Raw genomic sequence first — 20,419 nt, 5'->3', positions numbered from 1 at the left:
GCTGCCCCCTGGTGGTCAGTGTGCTCCCACAGGGGGAGCGCTGCTCAGCCAGAAGCTGGGCTCATGGCTGGTGAGCCCAGTGATGGTGGTGGGAGCCTCTCCTGCCTCCATGGAAGCGCTGAGGTTGTCTGACTGACGGCTTAGGGAGCGGGCCTAAGCCGTCAGTCAGACATCCCCCAAGGGATCCCGGACTGTGAGAGGGCACAGACCAGAATGAGGGACCCCCTGCCAAGGGCATGAATTTCATGCACCGGGCCTCTAGTACTATATATTAATCAAGCAGAAGAAATAATGATTTCCATCACTAACAGAAGAAAATCCACAGCAAGGGAAATGTCTAGAGAAGGATAATCAAAAGGTTAAGGGAGGTTACTAGCTTTAATCAACAGCTTGATTATAGCGTTATCTCATTTTTAAACCTGCAGCATTTTAATGTACTAGTAACAACCCAAGCTAAGGAGCCATGGAGGCTTATGAAAGAAATATCCACTAAGATGCTGTGTTGCTAGTGTAGGGGTGGATTAACTTAATACTTTGTAAGAAGGAACTGAATCATCTCAGCATCAACAAGCAGCCGTTTTCTTTTACACAGTAACTCCTAATTTGATGAATTATTTCTCTTCACTAATTCAAAATTCAGCAGGAAAGAACTAAGCTGACTGGTCACATCCAAAAAACACAATGATTTGGCAAGCTGCAGTCACTCTGTTCATGGAAGTGTGATAATTTCCTGAACAGTTGCTTGACACTAGTCCTCCATTCCTTCACATCTATAGAGGAATTCGATACAAGCTCTTTTCTTCATCAACTTTGAGCTTCACACAGGCAAAGAGATCGGAAACTACTGGGGGGCCATAACAGTCTGGGGAAAATTGTGTTCCTCTTGTAGGGGTGACTTAAGTGGCACTTCCTTGGCCTCCTTTTGAAGTATCTTCTGAGGATAACTGGCTGAGGTTTCCTGTCTTCTTTCCTGGCCAGACCCAGTCAGTTGTATTGAAGGAACACCTGGAAGTGGTCACAGGACTCACAATCTTTTTTTGCCAGCTCTGTCCTCGGTACTAGGCACTTCCTTGGGATATCCTTCTTTACATGAGGGTGGGATGAGCCACTCTGAGAAGGGATTGTTCCTTATCACGTGGAAAGAACCGGCAATTCTAGAAGGAGCCAATGTGTTTGGTCTTCTGTTGGCTCTTTTTGGAAGGACAGAGTCACATATTCAGGGAATCTATATACTTCTCAGATTCAGGTTTGGAGTCCACAGGCCTACCATTTTTATCCTTCTCTTCTTTCTCCAGCAGCTATTTACACACAACTTCCCTCTCACAATTTTCACCACACACACTCTGCAAAGCTTGTACAGGGCTCATTGGCTTTGCAGACCTCCTGGGCTTTATATGGGTCCTGATGGTTCTGGACAAGCCAATCCTTAATAATCATGCTGGGAGTGAACAAGGGTTTTGTGGCCTCTGTGTAATTAATCAGACACTTCAGATTCCCCAGGTTTTCAACCACACGCCCTTGGGCTGCTTGCCCTAACAATGGGCACAGGAAACGGGCTTGACAAGCCAATCATTCCCACTGTAGGACTCCAGGAACACCTGCAACAAGGTCTTAAACTTCTCTCTCATTTAACAGCTGCCATTCCCAGGCTTCTCCAGATTTTAGGATTCTAAGGGAGCCAACAGCCAATCAGGAAGATTCATGTCATCTTGATCCAGAAGCTTTAGATCTTCAAACTTTTCAGTATCAGTGAAGTCAGAACTGGTGGTAGAATAACAGTGACTCTTTTGGTAACGAGTTTTCAGGAACTTCTTGTTGCTGATTCTTGTGGAGCCAGTTTTCCAAGCCCTTTAGGTTGCCCCAGACATTATTCAAGAAGTTGCAGGCTCTGGCAGAAGTCTGACTATTCTTCAAGGTCTGCTTTTGGGTGCGTCACCTCTGGAGATTGGTGCTCAGTGTGTAAGAAGCCTGATAACCATTGACAGGTTTGGTTCCAAGGAGCCATTCACTGAGAGAAACAACTGTGGTGCTGATGTCTGCTCTGGCAAGCATCTTTTCTCCATGGAGGGCCCAATATTTGATGAATTAGCATGAGCCATCAACTGCTCAGGAATTCAGATGGTTTGGGTGACCCCAATGTGGTGACGGTCTGGCACAGAGCAGTTGTGTCTGCTTTAAAAAGGAGGACAGTCAAATCTTTAAGTTTGAGGGTCAAACTGCCGAGTCTCTCCAGACACACAGAGACTTGATTGGCTAGCTCTTCATCCAGTTGATGAATAAGATAATTGAACGTGCCCAGAAACCACTAGAGCTATTAGGCCTGCTGAAGTGTCTCCTCTTTACATTGATAGATGAGATCCACCTTTTCATATAACCACACCTCATGGCTTCAAAGGCATTCTGAGTGATGGCTTATGTATCTGTGTTTTGATCTCCCACAAATTACCTTTAATTTGCTGCTCAGCCCACAGAACTCCACCAATAGCAAGCTCCAAGTTCCTCTGTGCATCACAACACTTCAAAAGGGGCTCTCTATTAATTACTGGAGCCATTCTGATCCTATGAGGTATTGATTCTGCTCACTGTTCCAGCTACAAGAGCAACTCTGGGTGATCCAAGGGGACCTTCAGTGGAGAGACACCACCTGATGCAAGCCAAGGGCCAAAAAAGTTGTCAACGTTTTTTAAAATAAGAAAATATTGGTATCAAACTTACCCTTTTCTCAGAATTTCTTCACCTTCATGAAAAGGTAGAAGAAAGAGCCTGCCCGCTGGGGAAGATTAAATTGAAAAATAATTTAATTAAAATGCATCTGTTCTTGCCAGTCTGCCAGGATCTAATCATTTCAAATGGTACGCTTCCAGTCCAGAGTGGCCTTTGTTCTTATTTTGGAAATAACACAAATCTAATATTTCACAAATATCTTTTATTTTGTAAATCCAAAAATTCACCCTCTCAAAACCACATCTAGTAGAATGTCATAATAATATTTTGAAAGTGGAGAAGAAACCAGAAGAAAAAAATTATTTCATAATCTTTCTTAATTTTCAGGAAATATTCATACTACATACAAATATATATGGCATATATCAATCACAATGTATTAGTCATAAAGTATAAATTATTTTTAAAATATTTTGTAAAATTAAAAATACACGTGCCCCTTTATCTTGAACCATAAATAACCTCTTCAGACTTATAACATTAATCCAACCAGTTTTAAAGACAGCGAAGCTTTGCATGTAATGTTCCAGAATGCTGCTACGGGGCCCCAGAGTGCCAGTCATTTTAGGGATATCCACCAATTGAATGCCAGCTAACTTGAGAATAAAAATAACTTGATAAGAAATGCAATCTAGGAATTTGGATCTCATTCTTTCTGACAAGTATAAAGAATCTGAGGATTTGCAAGCTTTCCTTGGAAAAACAGGACGAACTACAAAGCTTACCCTAAGTATAGTGTAAGGTGGGCAGGGGCAAGGGTTATCTTTTAGATCCATCAGGTTAATAGGTAATCAGCTAATTTAAGCTTTGGCAAGTTATGTGATCACTGTGATAATTGAACAATTGCCACCCCACTTAGTATTGCCCCATATCACCTCACCACCTCTAATGACCCCTCAAATCATAATATAGAAAGATAATTCACCATTTATTATTTATGATAGCATACATTTTATTAATTTTGATATTTATTAAAGTCTGTTATTGATCCACTGCTTTCCTTGTGCACTGCTCTTTGAGGGCAATTTCATCCATTCTACTGTCTTAGCGTCACTTACATGAAGATGACTTCTAAGTTTTCTTCACTAGCCTAGATCTCACCCCTGAGCTTCCAGGTAGACATCTCACCAGCACAATCCACAGGCATCTCAAATTCACTATGTTCAAACCAGAACCCACTGTCTTCTTTCAAATCCCCTTTTTCCATCAGCATTCCCTTTTTATTTTAGTGAAATTACAATCTTCCCAGTCAATAGAGAGAATGGAGGGATTCTTGGCTCTTCCTCTTAGCCGTCATAAATAATTCAGCAGGTCTCAATATTTCTTAGTTTGGCCTTTCATCTCATCTCTTTCATTTATTCAGCAAGTGTGTAATACATGCCTACCACACGCAAGGCACTCTTCTAAAGTTGAGTTTACTTTGAACAACAAAATGTTAAAGATCCCTGCCCTTCTGGAGATTTCATTCTCATTGTAGGAGACAGAAAATAAACAATAAATATAATACATTAATTATAAGAAGCTGATGTGTTCTACAGACTAACATAAATAGCATATGTTAGTGAGGATCAGAAATGTAGAGAGGATTAGAACTTTGTGGGTTGGTCAGAGTAGACCTTATTGATAAAGTAACAGTTGAGCAAAGATTTAAAGAATGTATATAAGTTAGTTATGCAAATATGGGAGAATTGTGTGGAGGAGGATGATAACCAAGTTAGGGTGTGTGTGATGGTTGGAAGAGTAGCAAGACCAGTGAGCCTGGAGATCACCTCCTTAGACAAGATCATACTTATTCCTTCTGAATATTCCCTTTCCAGTCATGTCCCTCTCTACTCTGTCTTTTACCAGTCCTGAAAGTTAATTCTCTGCTACTTAAATTGCTGTGATTCTCCCCTTTAAACTTTTCAATGACTTTACACAGACCATGAGAAGCAGTTAAACTGAACTGGTGTATAAAGGTTTCCATAATCTTCTTTGTGTTTACTTCTATAGGAATATATCACTCTTCATCCCATCTACTTGATGTCAAACCATACTCAACTCTGTAGTTTCAATGACATCAATTTTTGCCTCTATAACTCTATGTTGTGCATTCTTTGTGAACTTTCTATCCATCTTTTATCGGGCTAAATAATACTCATCATACTTTAGCTCTTTCCACCCCCAACACAGATAAAATTCAGTACAGCTCTTTTTTTTCTATCTATGCATATCTTTAGTTTTGCTCTTATTAATTATGTTATAAATACATTTTTATTTAGGCCTGTCTGAGTATAAAGAATATATGCCTTCTGGAGAGTAAATGCCCAGTAAATATTGGTTGAATAGATGAATGATTATTTTCATGTCTAACTTGCTATAAAACGGAGATATTTCAGTTGAACTTTAAGATGAACTTTCAAATGTTTCCAATTGTTTTAAGATAAAATTCCGGTTTCTTTGCCTGGCTTGGGCCTCAAAATGTTAGAATTATTTGGCTTTTCAAATTATATGTGTGTAATCATTCATCTGTTCAGTCATTTTTTTAACTGGGTATCTCCTATGCAAAAGGCATACAGTCTTTATGCTTAAGGAATTAAAAGTTTAATAAAAAACATTATATATAGTGTATATACTGTCTTCTATTTACTATAACTTCAGTTATCTGGTTGCTTGATAAGGTCTTTGTTTTCCCACAAATACACTGTTCTCATTCCAGCCTCCAAAACTCTGCTTTAATGTTCTCTTATTCTCTTTCTTGGGAAACCTGTGTTTTTCCCCTCTATACTCCGTAGTGTCATTAGAGTGAATATTTGCTGAAAAACTTGGTATGTCTAATACTAGAATGGGCTAAAGAGGTCTATGGATTAGTTATATTTGGAGATGGTTAATTAAAGCATGGACAAGTATTGTCCCAAGCCAATTTGAAATTCATCTCTGTGTAAGAAAAACACAGAAAATACTGTGATAAAGGCCTGGGGTGGGGCAGAAGCTAGGAGAGAGGGGGCAAAGAGGGAGAAAATTGGGGGACATCTATAATACTGTCAAAAATGAAAAAAGAAGAATAGTGATAAATTCTTTAAGACAATTCTAGTTTCAAGATTTTTTTTTTTTAATATATTTTATTGATTTTTTACAGAGAGGAAGGGAGAGAGATAGAGAGTTAGAAACATAGATGAGAGAGAAACATGGATCAGCTGCCTCCTGCACATCTCCTACTGGGGATGTGCCCACAACCCAGGTACATGCCCTTGACCGGAATCGAACCCGGGACCCTTCAGTCCGCAGGCCGACGCTCTATCCACTGAGCCAAACCGGTTTCGGCTAGTTTCAAGATTTTAACAAAAATATTCAAAATGAAAAAAAATAAATGAACACATCTTAATGAGGAGGAAAATCAATGAGAAGAAAATGGTCATGTGGTTTTGTTTGTCTTCTCATTGAAGATAACTTCAATTCTTTTCTATTTTCTCCATCTGTTCAGCATTCTAAGGTTTAGCTTTCTTATGACTAATTGCAATTGCTTAGTATTGATTCATTGTGATGAAAACCAAGAAAATACATAGGGATTTAACATTGATTTGAAGCTGTTATACTTATATTCTCTTTTTTCTTTTTCTCCTGACCTTTTTTCTGGCAAGTAGAATACTCTATGTACCCTAATGTGTCATAATTTCCTTGAAAATACCAGAGTCCTTGCATTAACAGTACGTAGAAAAAATAATAAATCAGTGGGATATTGCAACACATTTCCCCATGAGGAACATTATTATGAATGATAAACATGTAGAGAAAGACCCACTGACCCAGATTGCAATTAGTTAGTTTATAACTTCCTGTGTTTGAGAAGCTATTCCTCTTTTCAATAGCATTAGGGATCTAACTGTTTTAGAAGAAGCTATGAGGATAATAATGAGAAAACCCTTTCCTAACAAGGGAACATTGCTAATATCTACTTAATTTTGTAAGAGGAAAACATTACAATCTTATATTTTCAAGTATCAAATGTATATGGTATGCCCCTTCACTATTTTCTAATCTTTGTAGAGAAAAGTTATTGTAATGACTAAAAGTTTTTATTAGTTGGTTAATATACCTTGAAGTGATGTGAAGACATTATTTTTCTGTCTCTTGTGGTTTTAGGAAGATTACAGTGGACTCTTCTCAATAAGTCAGCCTTATTCACTTCGTCTGTTATAGATCTGAATTCCATACAAAGGATTAGTTTTAGATTTAAGCAGTCACTCAGATGATGTGTTCTGGAGCCATTTCTCTGCACACATGATTGCGCTCGCACAAATACTGGATACCTGAAACTTTACCAAGGGAGGTATGTGACCCTAGAAGAAAAAGAGGTATCAGCATCCAGGCTCTGACATTAGTGCATGGATTATACTCCGAGTCTCATAGTTTACTTTTTGCCTCATCTTTCCCATCTGCAAAGGAGAATGATGATACTTATTCCTTAGAGCTAAAGATTAAATAAAACAGTCCTAGCCAGTTTTCTCAGTGGTTAGAGCATCAGCACTAGGACTGAAGGGTCTCAGGTATGATTCCAGTCAAGGGCACGTACATCAGTTGCAAGCTCTATCCCTGGCCCATTCGGGTGCATGCGGGAGCAACCAATCCGAAGTGTCTCTCTCACATTGATGTTTCTCTCTCTGTCTCTCCCCCTCCCTCCACATTCTCTAAAAATTATTGGAAAACCTATCCTCTGGTGAGGATTAACAAAAATAAATAGATAAGTGGATGAAATACACACAACTTACTTATGACTATAACTGGTTAACAGTAAATGCTTTAAAATTTTTGTAATCGTTACTATCATAAAATATTCATCGTTTTGACTTGTTGTATCCATACCCTGTCTCTAGTGAAGATGAAGCCTTAAACTAATGCACAGCAAAGTGTTCCTTTCTTACTGGATGAGAGAACATATGGATTAAACTTCATAAACTGCAAAGAGCTCTAAGTGCTCTATAAAAACAAAGAAGTGGTCTAATTAGCATTTTAAAGGGCAAAGGGAAAACAAATGGTTTGGGTACCTGGGGATAGAAGAAAAAGACTGAAAGGAAATTCAGTTAATTCATATGTTTTCCAAGTGCCTTTCTTTGTCATGTCTTAGAGAATAAAATTCATCTTTGTGTGGTTATTCAGTGAAAGAAGGCCCGTGAGACATGATTCATCACATAGATTGAATCGAACAAAGCCAGGCCAGCGAGCCATCCCTGCACTTGGGGCAGAGGGAATTGCTAGACTGGGCACATCTGACCAGCCAGACATGTGCCAAGGGTAACTCGAGTCTCTGAGCCAAGGGAGCGAGGACACTGAAAGTTGTAACATCTGGGAGCAGCTGTGTGCTATGAACAGAATAAAAGTGAGGTTGGCAACATATCCCTCTCTTTGTTTTGCTGCCCACCCACCCACCCTGCATAATGGAAGTCAGGCCTGGATGTGGACAATAACCTTTGTAGGTGCCCAGCTTCAGTTTTAGAGCTACTTGCAGAGGGCAAAACTTGGGGCGGGAGGATTGACAGTAATCATGCCACGATCATTTCCTTTATTCCTACTATCTTGCACAAAATAAAACACTAAAAAAATAAGCACCTAATAGCTGCTCAATAATTTATTTTTAGTACATAAAAGAAAAAAAGAAACCATGCAAAAGGTTGTCTTTGGAATTGCCTGCAGATTACATATATATATATATATATATATATATATATATATATATATGTAGAACAGAGTGACTTACTAGAAGAAATGTGGTCACAGCTCAGATTTCACCAAAAATTTCTACCAAGTCTCTATTCTACCCTGTTGAGACTGAAACCGGTGACCTACAAATCAGGATGGTCATTGCGATTCCTCTAGCATCTCTACCTACATCTGAAAAGATTCCAGATGCCAGCTTAAGCCAACATGATTATCTTCCAGGAGAGTCAGAATACAATTCGAAAATACCATAAACCCAGAGGAAGACAGAATTTTCCTGTAAAGAAGTACTCAAATATTTTAACTTATAAAATATGTAATAAGATGCTATTTCCTAAGGAATTCCTTTTGTTACTTTACTTAGTGCTACAGATTAAGTACCTTAAGCAAACATACTGTCAAAATGTATAACAAAATATATGTATTAAATTATATTAATCTAAAGTTTTCTCATGCAAACCCTGAAAACTAACTCTTGTAATTGTGTACCATAATATATTTAGCTGCATTTTGAGTTCATTAAGCAAAATTAATCATTATAACATGTTCATATTGATGCACAGAAAATTGCATTATGTTGATAATATATTTATATGGATAGCTAATCTCTCTTTGAAATAGTCATCACAGGAGGGAAATTCACTATAAAAAAAAACACCAATTGTGTTGTGATGTGATGTTCATAAACAATAAAGTGGAATAAAACAACTCTAATTTTTTGTCTTATAGAAATGTTGTCTACTAGTAAAGTATACTTTGCTATAGATAAAGAGATAAGTGTCTCATTGATTATTTTATATGGCTGTTATCTAAGAGCTATTCAGAGAAGCTAGTTCTACTTTTGGAATGGGAATCATGTCAGTCTTAGAACATATAGTTATCTTTTTTTTTTTAATGGGAAAATGGGTTTTAATCTTCCAAGAAAATATCTCACAAATGAATATCCCTTTTTCCTTTTTTCCTTTATCCAAACCTATTCTTTTTATTATTATTGTCTAAAGTTTTACATATGTCTCCTTTTTCCCCAATTGACCCCCTCCCCCATCCCTAACCAGCCCTGGCAAGCGTCCACCGCCCCAGTGTCTGTGTCCATTGGCTATGTTAATATGCATGCATATAAGTCCTTTGGTTGCTCTCTAACCCCCGCCCCTACCATTTGTCTTTAGATCGATCTATTCTTGCTCATCAAATTATGTTGATCATTATATCCCACATATGAGTGAGATCATGTGATATTTATCTTTCTCCGACTGGCTTATTTTGCTTAGCATAATGCTCTCCAGTTCCATCCATGCTGTTGCAAATGGAAAAAGTTGCTTCTTTTTAATAGTGGCATAGTTATCCTTAAATCCTTGAAATGTGTTTGGCATCTCTAAAAATAAAAACTACTCTGATAATTTAAATTGTTAAAATCTAATTTTATCAAAAATGTTATGACCAAATAGAAGTATACATATATATCAGCATACCTTTTAATTAAAAAAAACAGAAAAAGGAAAAAGACACCATAATGAGATCCAGCCAAGACATCGTAAACATTGGGATATTTGGTATTTGGTTTCCTAGTTCACCTTCCCACTATCTCTTGAGTTTTCTAGGAAATTTGTCAAAATCAAGCTTCCATATTCTTTTCTCATTACAATTACAAAAACATTTTCTGAGAGTGGACAACAAGAAAAAAATTGCCCAGGAATCCAATCTGTATTTTTCTATAGATGTTAATCATAATTAATGTTTTCCTTAGATTGCCTTAGAAAGATATCTGACATTTAGTATATAAACTCACATATATAAAATATCCATTTCATTGGCATCCAGCTTTTCTTCCTCTCTTCCTTTCTCCTTTCCTTTCTGCCTTTCTTTCCCTTTTTTTCTTCCCTTCTTTCTTGTTTTCACATAAATTCTAGCACTTCATTCAAGATTGTCAACCCTCAAGTTAGGATCTGTAGCTTAAACACCACTTTCCCTCCTCATTGACATATTCCTAACCCTAAAACCACCACTTTCTCTGAGTTGAAAGTTTTATCTGTGACCATCTAAGACAGTGTTTCCAGATTATGAAAATTACCTAGGGATCTAATTAATATATAGATACCCAGGATCAAAGGGAAGAAAAAAAACTTCAAATAAACTCCCTAGATCTTTCTTTTGATTAGAAATGTTCGAGAAACACTAATGTAAACCCATCCCCAGTGGATGCTATTATTTCTCTGCCATTCTGACATGTGGTCATACAACACCAGGCACAGTAGAGTGATACTTATTTAAGAGAAAGCCGATTTCACTGTCCGCTCTAATTATAGAAAAGGAGTCATCCTGTATTGTTCTTAAATCGATTTCCTATTCTGCAAGTTACAGTTTTATCACGGCAACATACTGCTACATAAAAAAAACAGATGCATTATAAAAAATCAAAAGTGCTATAATATATGTGATTTGACATGAGCAGACTTTTGCCAGCAGGAAAGCAATGAAAATGGGATCAAGTCTTACCAGCAAAAGAAATTAACCAACAGGAGTCTGACAATTGCAGGCTTATTTTAAAGGAGTAGTGATATGTTTTGAAGGTTATTAAGACATAACCTCTTAATCATCTAGAAAGTGAAATGTTTCTCCTTGAGAAAAGTATTTAGAAAACTTACAAATTCTTTCATAACAGGTGAGATCACAGAGTATTGCTACTATAACATGATTTTAATTAGAAAATTTGGGTTTAAATTTCAACTAAGACACACTAATTTTCCCACCTTGGGTACATGATTTAACCCCTTTGAGAATTAGTTTTTTTGTGTATGATATATAATAAGGCAATTCTGACATAATTATAATAAAGATTAAAAGTGAAAATGAACATAAATTGTTTAGCTCTATAAAAATATGAAAAAAATAAAAATATGAAATGTTCACAAATTTTACTGACCTGAGTAGTGAAATGTGTCTGGTAGAAATCTATCTCTAATTGAAAAAAAATTACAAAGCTCCACAGTTCATTGGCATGCACATATCTAAAATGACATGTCTCTGGATTCACGCCCAGGGCTCTTGAAATATTACTTCATCATCAGCAGATTTCTTTTTAGTTCCTTATTAGATTTCATTAATTGGGATGTGAGAATAGAGATAAGGAAACCAAAATGAGAAAAGAGTGTGTCTTAAAAACCAAATTAGATAGCACTTCTTTGTACTGGCCAGGGAAGACAATGAAACTATAGGAAAAATCAATGCTTAAGATCTAAAAGACAATGCAGGAAATGGAAGGAAGGAACAAAGGAAGGAAGGAAGGAAGAAAGGAAGGAAGGAAGGAAGGAAGGAAGGAAGGAAGGAAGGAAGGAAGGAAGGGACCTTAAGTCATCTTAAATATATCCTACTACAGGCAATGCATTCAGGGCAACTGTTTTATTACTTTATTACATTTTTTGTGTGATTTTAGTTTATTGAACAAATCTTTATTTATATTTAAGGAGAGAAATTAAATGTTCAATTTCTTCTTCATACACAATACATGTATGTATATATTCAGGACCATACTTTAGTGTTAAAGTTTTTAATGGAAGGCAAAAAATGAGGCCTAGAAGAAAACTAAGTGCTTGTTCTGACATTATCCAACTGTTGAATCCTGATAGAGACAGAACATCCATACTGGAAATATTGGGGGAGCACTTTGTAAAGTATGGGATTGTCTAATCACTATGCTGTTTACCTGAAACCTATTCAAAATAATAGTGAATGCAAACTGTAACTTTAAAAAAAAATTAAATTTAAGAAGAAAAACACCCAAACATAATTTAGCTTATCTTAAAATAAGGTGATCATGTTAATAATCACTGAAGGATGCATCTAATTTCAACCTTTATTTCTTAAATAAAAATATGCATTTGACATAGCAGACTTTTGCATATTTTTAGTTAAGAAAAATATTTTAAAATATAAAAGTATAATTTAAACATAAACAAAAAACATACCCAAATTAACAAAGATACGTTCATTAGGTTAAAGAATCATCCAAGAAAATGACAGAAAAAAATAGATTAGGTGAACTTTCTTATTTAATATTAGAAAATATATAACATTAAAAATTTTAATATGTTGTTTCATTACTATTATTCCAGATAAAATATTTTTACTTTCAACCTAATAACATTGTATTTAGTAAAACAAAGACAAATTAAATGATTTTAAAATTAAATATTTTTCATCCATATAAAAAAGAAGTTTAAAGTATAAATTTTGTGTCTAATTTAAGGCATGTCACTTAACATTGGTGAAGGGACTGAAAAAAATATGAAGAGACTCACATTAATTTTCTCACCACTTTCTATTAACGTGATAGCAAAGGAAGAAGGGCAATTCAAAATTTAAGGTACTTAGTCAACAAATACTTAATGAGTTTCTCATACATTCTAGGGAAGAGTAATCCATAGCAGAATGTCTATGTAAGTGTTGTAAAAGAGACACAAACAAATTACTTCTGTAAGAAAATCATATCAGATTAATTCCAAGTATAAATCTCAAGAGAGTGACTTACGAATGCATTCACCACAAATACCTGGGTGACTTAACAAAATCATTCTCAATTGAGCATGTAAATGAAGAAAATTAATGGGTTCCTAAGGATATAGATACTTTGTCGATGTTGTTGCTTATGCAGGAGCTATATGAATAATATAGTTAAAATTTTCCAAATCAACTAGCTTACTAGAGATTCATTTAAAAGCAATTTCATATGTTTCAAAACTATTTCAACTTTTTGATTAGAATGTAACATAAATAAAATTTTAGCTAATTAATTTTTATGAAAGAAGTGGCAATTTCCTTATTTGTAAAGTTAATACATGTTTATATTATTGATTGGTTTGGCTTTCCTGTTATTTTTTAATTATCCACAAATATCTTTATAAATTTATAAATACCAAATTATACTGAGTTATGTATTGTCCTCAGTAGCAAAATGATATATTTAACATTTAAGCAATGATTTATAATCTCACTCCTCATTATGCTAATTGAAGCCATTTTCCAACAAATTTGCCTGTCTATTCTTGTTTTTATTTTTTAAATTTTTTTATATATTTTTTGTTGTTGCCTGTATATTCTTATAAGAATGATCTGGATTGAAAAATACTAAAAGATTGGTAGTCAAAATTAATTTGTCATTCAAAATTTTAATTCCTTGAAATGACTTGAGTGTCATTATTTTTACCTGTGTTTTATTCATAATAATAATTCAACTACTATCACACACAAAAAGTGGACAAAGATAAGATTTCATTTCTATTTTATTGTCACTAAACATATTGATTCATTTTTGGACTTTCCTAAATAAACTCTAATACTACCAATCTATATTTAGAAACTTTTGATGATTTAGTATTTTGTCTCTGTTATAAAAATTAGATGGGAAACTTTTCATTTATACTTCAACATATCATCTTTTAAGTTGACTGTGTCAATTTCTTTTCTTACATTTTTGAAGCAGTCTCTGGTGACATTTCACTGCTTAAAGCACTTAAAATCTCCATTTATTTTGTTCCTGACATCATGGTTCATATAGCTCAAGTGTGACAACCCTAGAACCAAAAGCTACTTTCTGAAAGAGGAATTTACTTTATATATTTGATGATTTCAAAATTAAATTTTTAATGAACATTTATTGAGCACTTACTATATGCAATATTTTTATCATCTTTTATTTCATTATACTTTTCAGAAAATGATAGTCACATTTCTTCTTAATTTATTCTTACTTGTTGCTTAAATGGCAGGTCATCAAGAATTAATGGGAAGTACAGTGAGATGAAAAGTATAATGAATATAAAGGGAAAATGAATTTTTGATGCTTTCCATTTTGAAATTCCATAGAGGCAGTCTGTCATTGTGTTCAGTCATTTTTCTTCTAAAATGTCTCTCTGATATTCCTTTTCTTCTCAATTCTGGCTACTAAGACTGAAGTCTAGACTTTCTTCACTCCCTGCTTGAAATACTGCAACAGCTCTTTAGCTAATTAGCCTGCCCCCATTCATTTCTTCTCTAACTCACCCTTTCACTGTAATAATCTTTCTGAAATACCGCTATTGCTATGTCACTCTTCTGCTCAGGAAACTCCTCTACCACATTGGCTCCTGCATGAAGACCAAATTCTCCTCCATGGCATTAAATTTCACTCATAATTTTGTGCCATTCTACTAATGAGGTTTTATTTCCTCTCACAATTCACAAGCTCTGTTTCTGTTGGACTAGTCAACTCACTTCCATCCCAATACACTCTGCATCTTGCCAACTACCTTCACAAGTTAATCACCTTTTTCAGATGGTTCTTGTCCTCCTCTGTACCTATGCATCCATTAATTCATATGGTAAAGTCAAGATGGAGCCCCCCTCCCTTACTCTAACAGTTCTAACACATCTTAAGGTGCTTTCTTTTTCTGAATTTCAATAACATTATTCATCAGAATCTCAATGATTCAATTTCTCATAAAAGTGCACTGGAATCGAATTCAGATAACCTGGGTATTCGTTCACTACTGAGTGCTGAAACCATTCCAACCTGCCCTTACTTTATGTTCTACTGGCATCAGAGTTACCACAGTATCACAGTGCTGGTTTATGTTTCCTTTTTTTCTGTGCTACTCTGGAAGCCCCTGAGAAACAAACAACTTATTTTTTAACTTTCCATCCTCAGTGCACCTGGAATCACACCTGACACATAGTGGTTTCTCAATGCTTGTTTTAAGATTGAACATCTGCCATGAAAACCTTCTGATCCAGGGAAGATCTGTAAAATAGAAATAATTATACCTGCCCTGCTTAGCTCACAAGATCATCTTCAGTAGAGAAAAACGTGGGGAAATGCTTTGTAATTATAAGCAGTGTAGAAATATTACATGACTATATGATTCTCTCTATTTATGGTAATGCTTTCCTTTTACACTCTTCGAATCTAGAAACTACTTTATTTGCACACACTCAACTGCTAAGATACCATTAGCTTATGACATAATTTGAGTAAAATTTATATAGATTTGTTGATTGTAAGTAATCTATATATATAAAAGGCTAAGTGACCTGACCGACCATCCAGTCTGACCACCCAACCGACTGACCGGCCGGTACATATGATGTGCACTGGCAATTTAAAAATAAACGTTGACTCGCGCATGCGCAATACATGTAAAGCTCTCACTGGCGCCAATCGCACGTGTGTGTTTTGATCTGTCATTGTCGATCATGAATTTGGTTGTTTTTGTTGACATTCAACGTGAACCACATCGCAATTTATTCATCAACCATCCAACCTACTGGCCGGTACATATGACGCATACTGGCAACTTAAAAATAAACATTGACTCACGCATGCACGATACATACAAAGCTCTTGCTGGCACCAATCACACATGTATTTTAATTTTATAATACTATATTATATATACTATTTTGGCATGTAATTTTTTGCAGTAATGTAATTATTGCACAAATGTTTCTTCTAAGTAATTTCCTTTCAATGTGCACAAATCTATGCACCAGGCCACAAGTATAATAATAAAATCACCTGTTTTTACATTACCAGTCTTTCTATCTCCTATATTTCATGATGCCTAAAATCCTGCATGGTGACTGGAGAAATCTTGAAAGCCATGTGTGGAGGATGGCAGAACCCCCTGCCAGCCCTGGACTGCTCCTCTCTGAATTGTTCCATTAGAGGGAAATGCATTTCCCTTCTTTTTTGGCTCTCTTCCTCACTGCAATTTAGCCTCCTATAACCAATGTGACTCCTAAAAAACAAACCCAACTACTCTCTTACCTTGAAACAAAATATTTTAGTTTTGAGGGTAGTGTGGGCAATTCACTCATGCTGTGATCCAGTAGGAATAAATAATATTGTATCTTTTGGTACCTTATCCAGTATGGGAAATAAGAGTATCCGAAACCATTAAAATAGAGGATGGGTTATTAATGCCACTTCTTTTCTTGTTCAACACAGCTAACAGCATGTCTCTTTTATGCCTGGTGTTAAGTACTGAATTGAATGACACCATATAGGTTGATCAGCATGGATTAAGATAGACTAACTTTAATTCCTCTGAGAAGCAATCTATCTTCACCAAGTAACCTTCCTCATGAAGGCTTTTCTGAATCATTTAAGATAGAGTATTTTTATTCAGTAAACTTTGAATTAGATGTATTATTTACTTTGTGAAAATTGACAGCCCCATGCAATATATCTCTTTGTGTATCAAAACTGCTATGTACAAAAGACCATAGTAATAATTGGAAGAAAAGAGAGTACTGAACTTTGCACTTAGCTGACTTTTCATGCATATCCAATTCAGCCCTCTCCATGCAAAGAAAACCTTTCCTATTTTTCTCCCAATTAATGCTACCCTTCAAGACCTTTCTACCTCGTGGTTTTCCAAAGGTACATTTTGGGTTGTATTGATTTATATAGTATATACAATAAGTGAATATAGAAGCAATTCATCCCTCCCTCTTTCAACCTCACATCAAAGACTAACATACCTGTCAGGAAAGATTTCCATGTATAAAAATAGCCTCTGCACTCCTAGGTCTATGCAGTATATCCAGAAGGTTTTACAGATATAGTTTAAAAATATCTATCTATCTATCTATCTACCTCCTGTATAATAAAAGGCTAATATGCAAATAGACCGAATGGAGGATTGATTAATTGCTATGATGCATACTGTCCACCTGGGGGAGCATCACTCAGTCAGAAGCCATGCTCATGGCTGGCAAGCACAGCAGTAGTGGTGGGAGCCTCTCCCGCCTCCACGGCAGCACTAACAACATCCAACTGCCAGGGAGCGGGCCTAAGCTGTCAGTCGGATATCCCCCAAGGGCTCCTAGACTGTGAGAGGGCACAGGCTGGGCTGAAGGACCCCCCCCCCCCCCCGAGTGCATGAATTTCATGCATCAAGCCTCTAGTATACCATATAAAAGCCTAAGCAACTGTTACAACGGAATGAACAGAACAACCAGTTGCTATGAGGCTCACTGACCACCAGAAGGCAGACACTCAACACGGGAGTTGCCCCTAGCCTGCAGGCCCCAATTGCCAATGGGGCCTGCAGGCCAACCTCCTGGTCCCTGCCCTTGTCCCTCCCCCCTGGCCTGCAGGCTCTAATCGGCCTGCCACCCACCCTCCATGGTGGCGGTTGGCCCTTCCACCTGGCTGGCAAGGCCTGGTTGCCCGATCGGGGCCAGGCCTGGGCTGGGACGGGGAACCAAGAGTGGGTGGAGGTGGACATGGGTGGCAAGGGAGGGAGGAGGGGCAAAGGCAGGGAGGTGGGGAATCACATGGTGGTGGTTCGTGGGCAGTGAGGGAAGGAGGAGGCAGGGAGATGGGGAACCTGATCAGCCCTGATAGCTGGTCAGGCCTCACCTGTGCACAAATTTCATGCACCAGGCCTCTAGTACATATATAGGTAGATAAACAGATAAAGTAATATAGGCATAGAAATAGATACACACTGTTTTATGTTACTTTAATGTATCACAAATATTGACTTAGCACTTGGGATGCCTAACATTTCAGATATTTCCATGACTGTTGGTAATAAAATAATAATTCATCTGGCAAAATCCCATGTATTTAATTATTTGTAGAAATATTACATAGATTTTTTTACATATATATTATACTATTTTTAAGTCAGCACATTTACTTAGATATCTCATTCCTCAAACATTCTGGATCAATATGAGCTTACACTTTTGCTCATTATGGGTCCTTGATCAATATTATTGATTCTAAACTTTGAAATTTTCTTCTCTGACAGAACTATCTTATTTTCTATCCTTTCTATACAAGGTGTTTCATAACAAACACCTTGAAGTTTATTCTCATTCTGAGGTCTAATCCCTTGAGCTGTCCTTATATTTCTGGTTCATTCACCTCTGTCTGTCTGACTTCAATTTTTTTCTTAACTTTGATTGCAAGACCATATACAACCTCCTTAGTGGTCTTCTCATTAATACTGAAAAATACCTCACCTGTTTGACTTTTGCTATCTGTACTCCACTAAATTCAAGTCTGATTAGTTCTTATAATCCCCTTTCAACTAGTTTTAGAGAATTTAGCATTGCTGGAGAAAGTAGATAAATGGTGCTGATTTCACTACAGATACCTACTTCCCAATTCTGCTTATTTCTCAATACTGCTCAGAAATTATATTTATTTCCTGATTCAATAATGCATTTTCCCTAAGAAGAGATACTTTCATGTATTCCCTTCTCCCCATATTAAAACCCTCATCTCCCACCTAGCTATGTTTATCAATGCTGTCTCAAATGATCTGTGTAGACTGCCCTCTCTATAAAGACCTCACATCTATATCTGGCATCTTAATCTTCATTCCTGTCCCAAAGAAAAGAAGAAAACACCCACAATTCCTCCATTTTTTTAGTGCTAACCCATCTATCTTGACTTTGACATTAATCCTTTCTTTCTTTCTTGAAAACTCACTCCATTAAGTAATCACCATTTTCTGTGTTCTCCCTTTTTTTTCTTACATTTGCCCTGTCTACTCATGCGCTTAAATTTTTACTTCTGCAAAACCTATCTTCATACCGACATTCTCTCAAGGTTTCACTTTGCTCTGTCCTCTTGCTACCAAAGCTTTTGAAAGAGCAGCTGTAGCACTTCCCCATAACTTCATCATGTTTAACCTTCTTACAGAGTAACTTTCACTACAAATACTTGATACCAACCTGTAAGTCTTTTCCCAGTCTTTACACTCGACTTCTCTCTAATACTTGACCACACTAACCATCCCTTGTTTCTTGAAACCTACGTGTCCTTGCTTCTGCATCATATTTTAACTCTTTCATCATCCTATCAATTGTTTCTGCAGAGACATGAGAACTAGAGTAAATAAAACTCAATTTACTAAGTTTACAAACTATTTTGGATTAGATATTTTAATGTGCTCTAATTTGGTTCCCAATAGTAACCATTCACCAAGAGCTTGTGCTTAACTCCTCCCTCTTTGCTATTGGGAGCTGCCACTAGGAAAATAGATCTTATTTCTTCATAATCCCAAGAGCCTATCTCTAACCTCCAAAATCACATACAGTGGGGCCTTGACTTACGAGTTTAATTCATTCTTATACGGAACTCGTTAAGGAGCTCGTTAAGGAGCTCGTTAACTCAAATTACTCTATCAACTCAATGCAAAAAATCGATGGAGAGCAGCTGGTATCTCAAAAAACTCGTTAGTCAGGACACTCGTAAGTCAAGGCCCCACTGTATTTAGCTATGACTTGCTCATTACCTTTACTTAAATATTCTAAAATGACCAGCATAACCAAAGCAAACATTATTATTTCTATGGCCCTTGTCTCCAAATGAGTTTCTTCCTCTGAGTTTTGTTTTTCGTTTTTATTTATAGTATGATCATTCTTTATGTGGACACAACTTAAAATCTAAGAGTAATCCTTGATGATGCTCTTTTCCTACTTTCCAACATTGGGTTTCAAATTCTTTGTTTCTTTCTTTCTTGGGGGGGGGCGGGGAGGCTTCCTTTTAAGCTTTCCCCTTTCCCATTCCCCCATTCCCACTACCATTTTGTTAGACGTAGTTTTTATATTCTTTTACTTGGATTGTGGCCAAACTCTCTAACTGATATCCCTGCATTCAGCTCTTCTTTATGTATAATTTAAAAGTTCTTCTATGGATTCCTTATAGAGAGCAAGCTATTTTGAAGACATGTTTAATTTTCTTAAAATCTGGAAGAAATATACCATTCGCCTTAATTTCCTGTTACTTGTCTAAAATATACTTTAAACCTATAGCCTAATTGTTACTTATTTTCTTTGATCATACCCCATACACTTTTGTGTCCCTGTTTTTTATGCCATTTTTTCCTTCTGCCTGAAATGCCTTCCTCCAAAACATCTATCTTTCAAAATCCTACACATCCTTCAAAATAATTTTATACACTAGCCTTTCAATGATACTTAACCTCACCCAAAAGTTCTTTTTCTT

The 20,419-nt window shown here is 36.3% G+C and overlaps 1 pseudogene; it reads right to left on the bottom strand.

The window, feature by feature from the left end:
* Positions 1-770: 770 nt before the first annotated feature.
* LOC139005847 (nuclear receptor coactivator 4 pseudogene) lies at positions 771-3,937 on the bottom strand (annotated as a pseudogene).
* Between the last annotated feature and the right edge of the window lie 16,482 nt (positions 3,938-20,419).

The sequence above is a fragment of the Myotis yumanensis genome, unplaced genomic scaffold (assembly GCF_028538775.1).
Source record: "Myotis yumanensis isolate MYYU_CA2020_CCGP unplaced genomic scaffold, mMyoYum1.0.hap1 SCAF_3, whole genome shotgun sequence".
NCBI lineage: Eukaryota > Metazoa > Chordata > Mammalia > Chiroptera > Vespertilionidae > Myotis > Myotis yumanensis.
The sequence above is the reverse complement of the archived record's forward strand: the minus strand, read 5'-3'. Positions and strand labels throughout refer to the sequence as shown.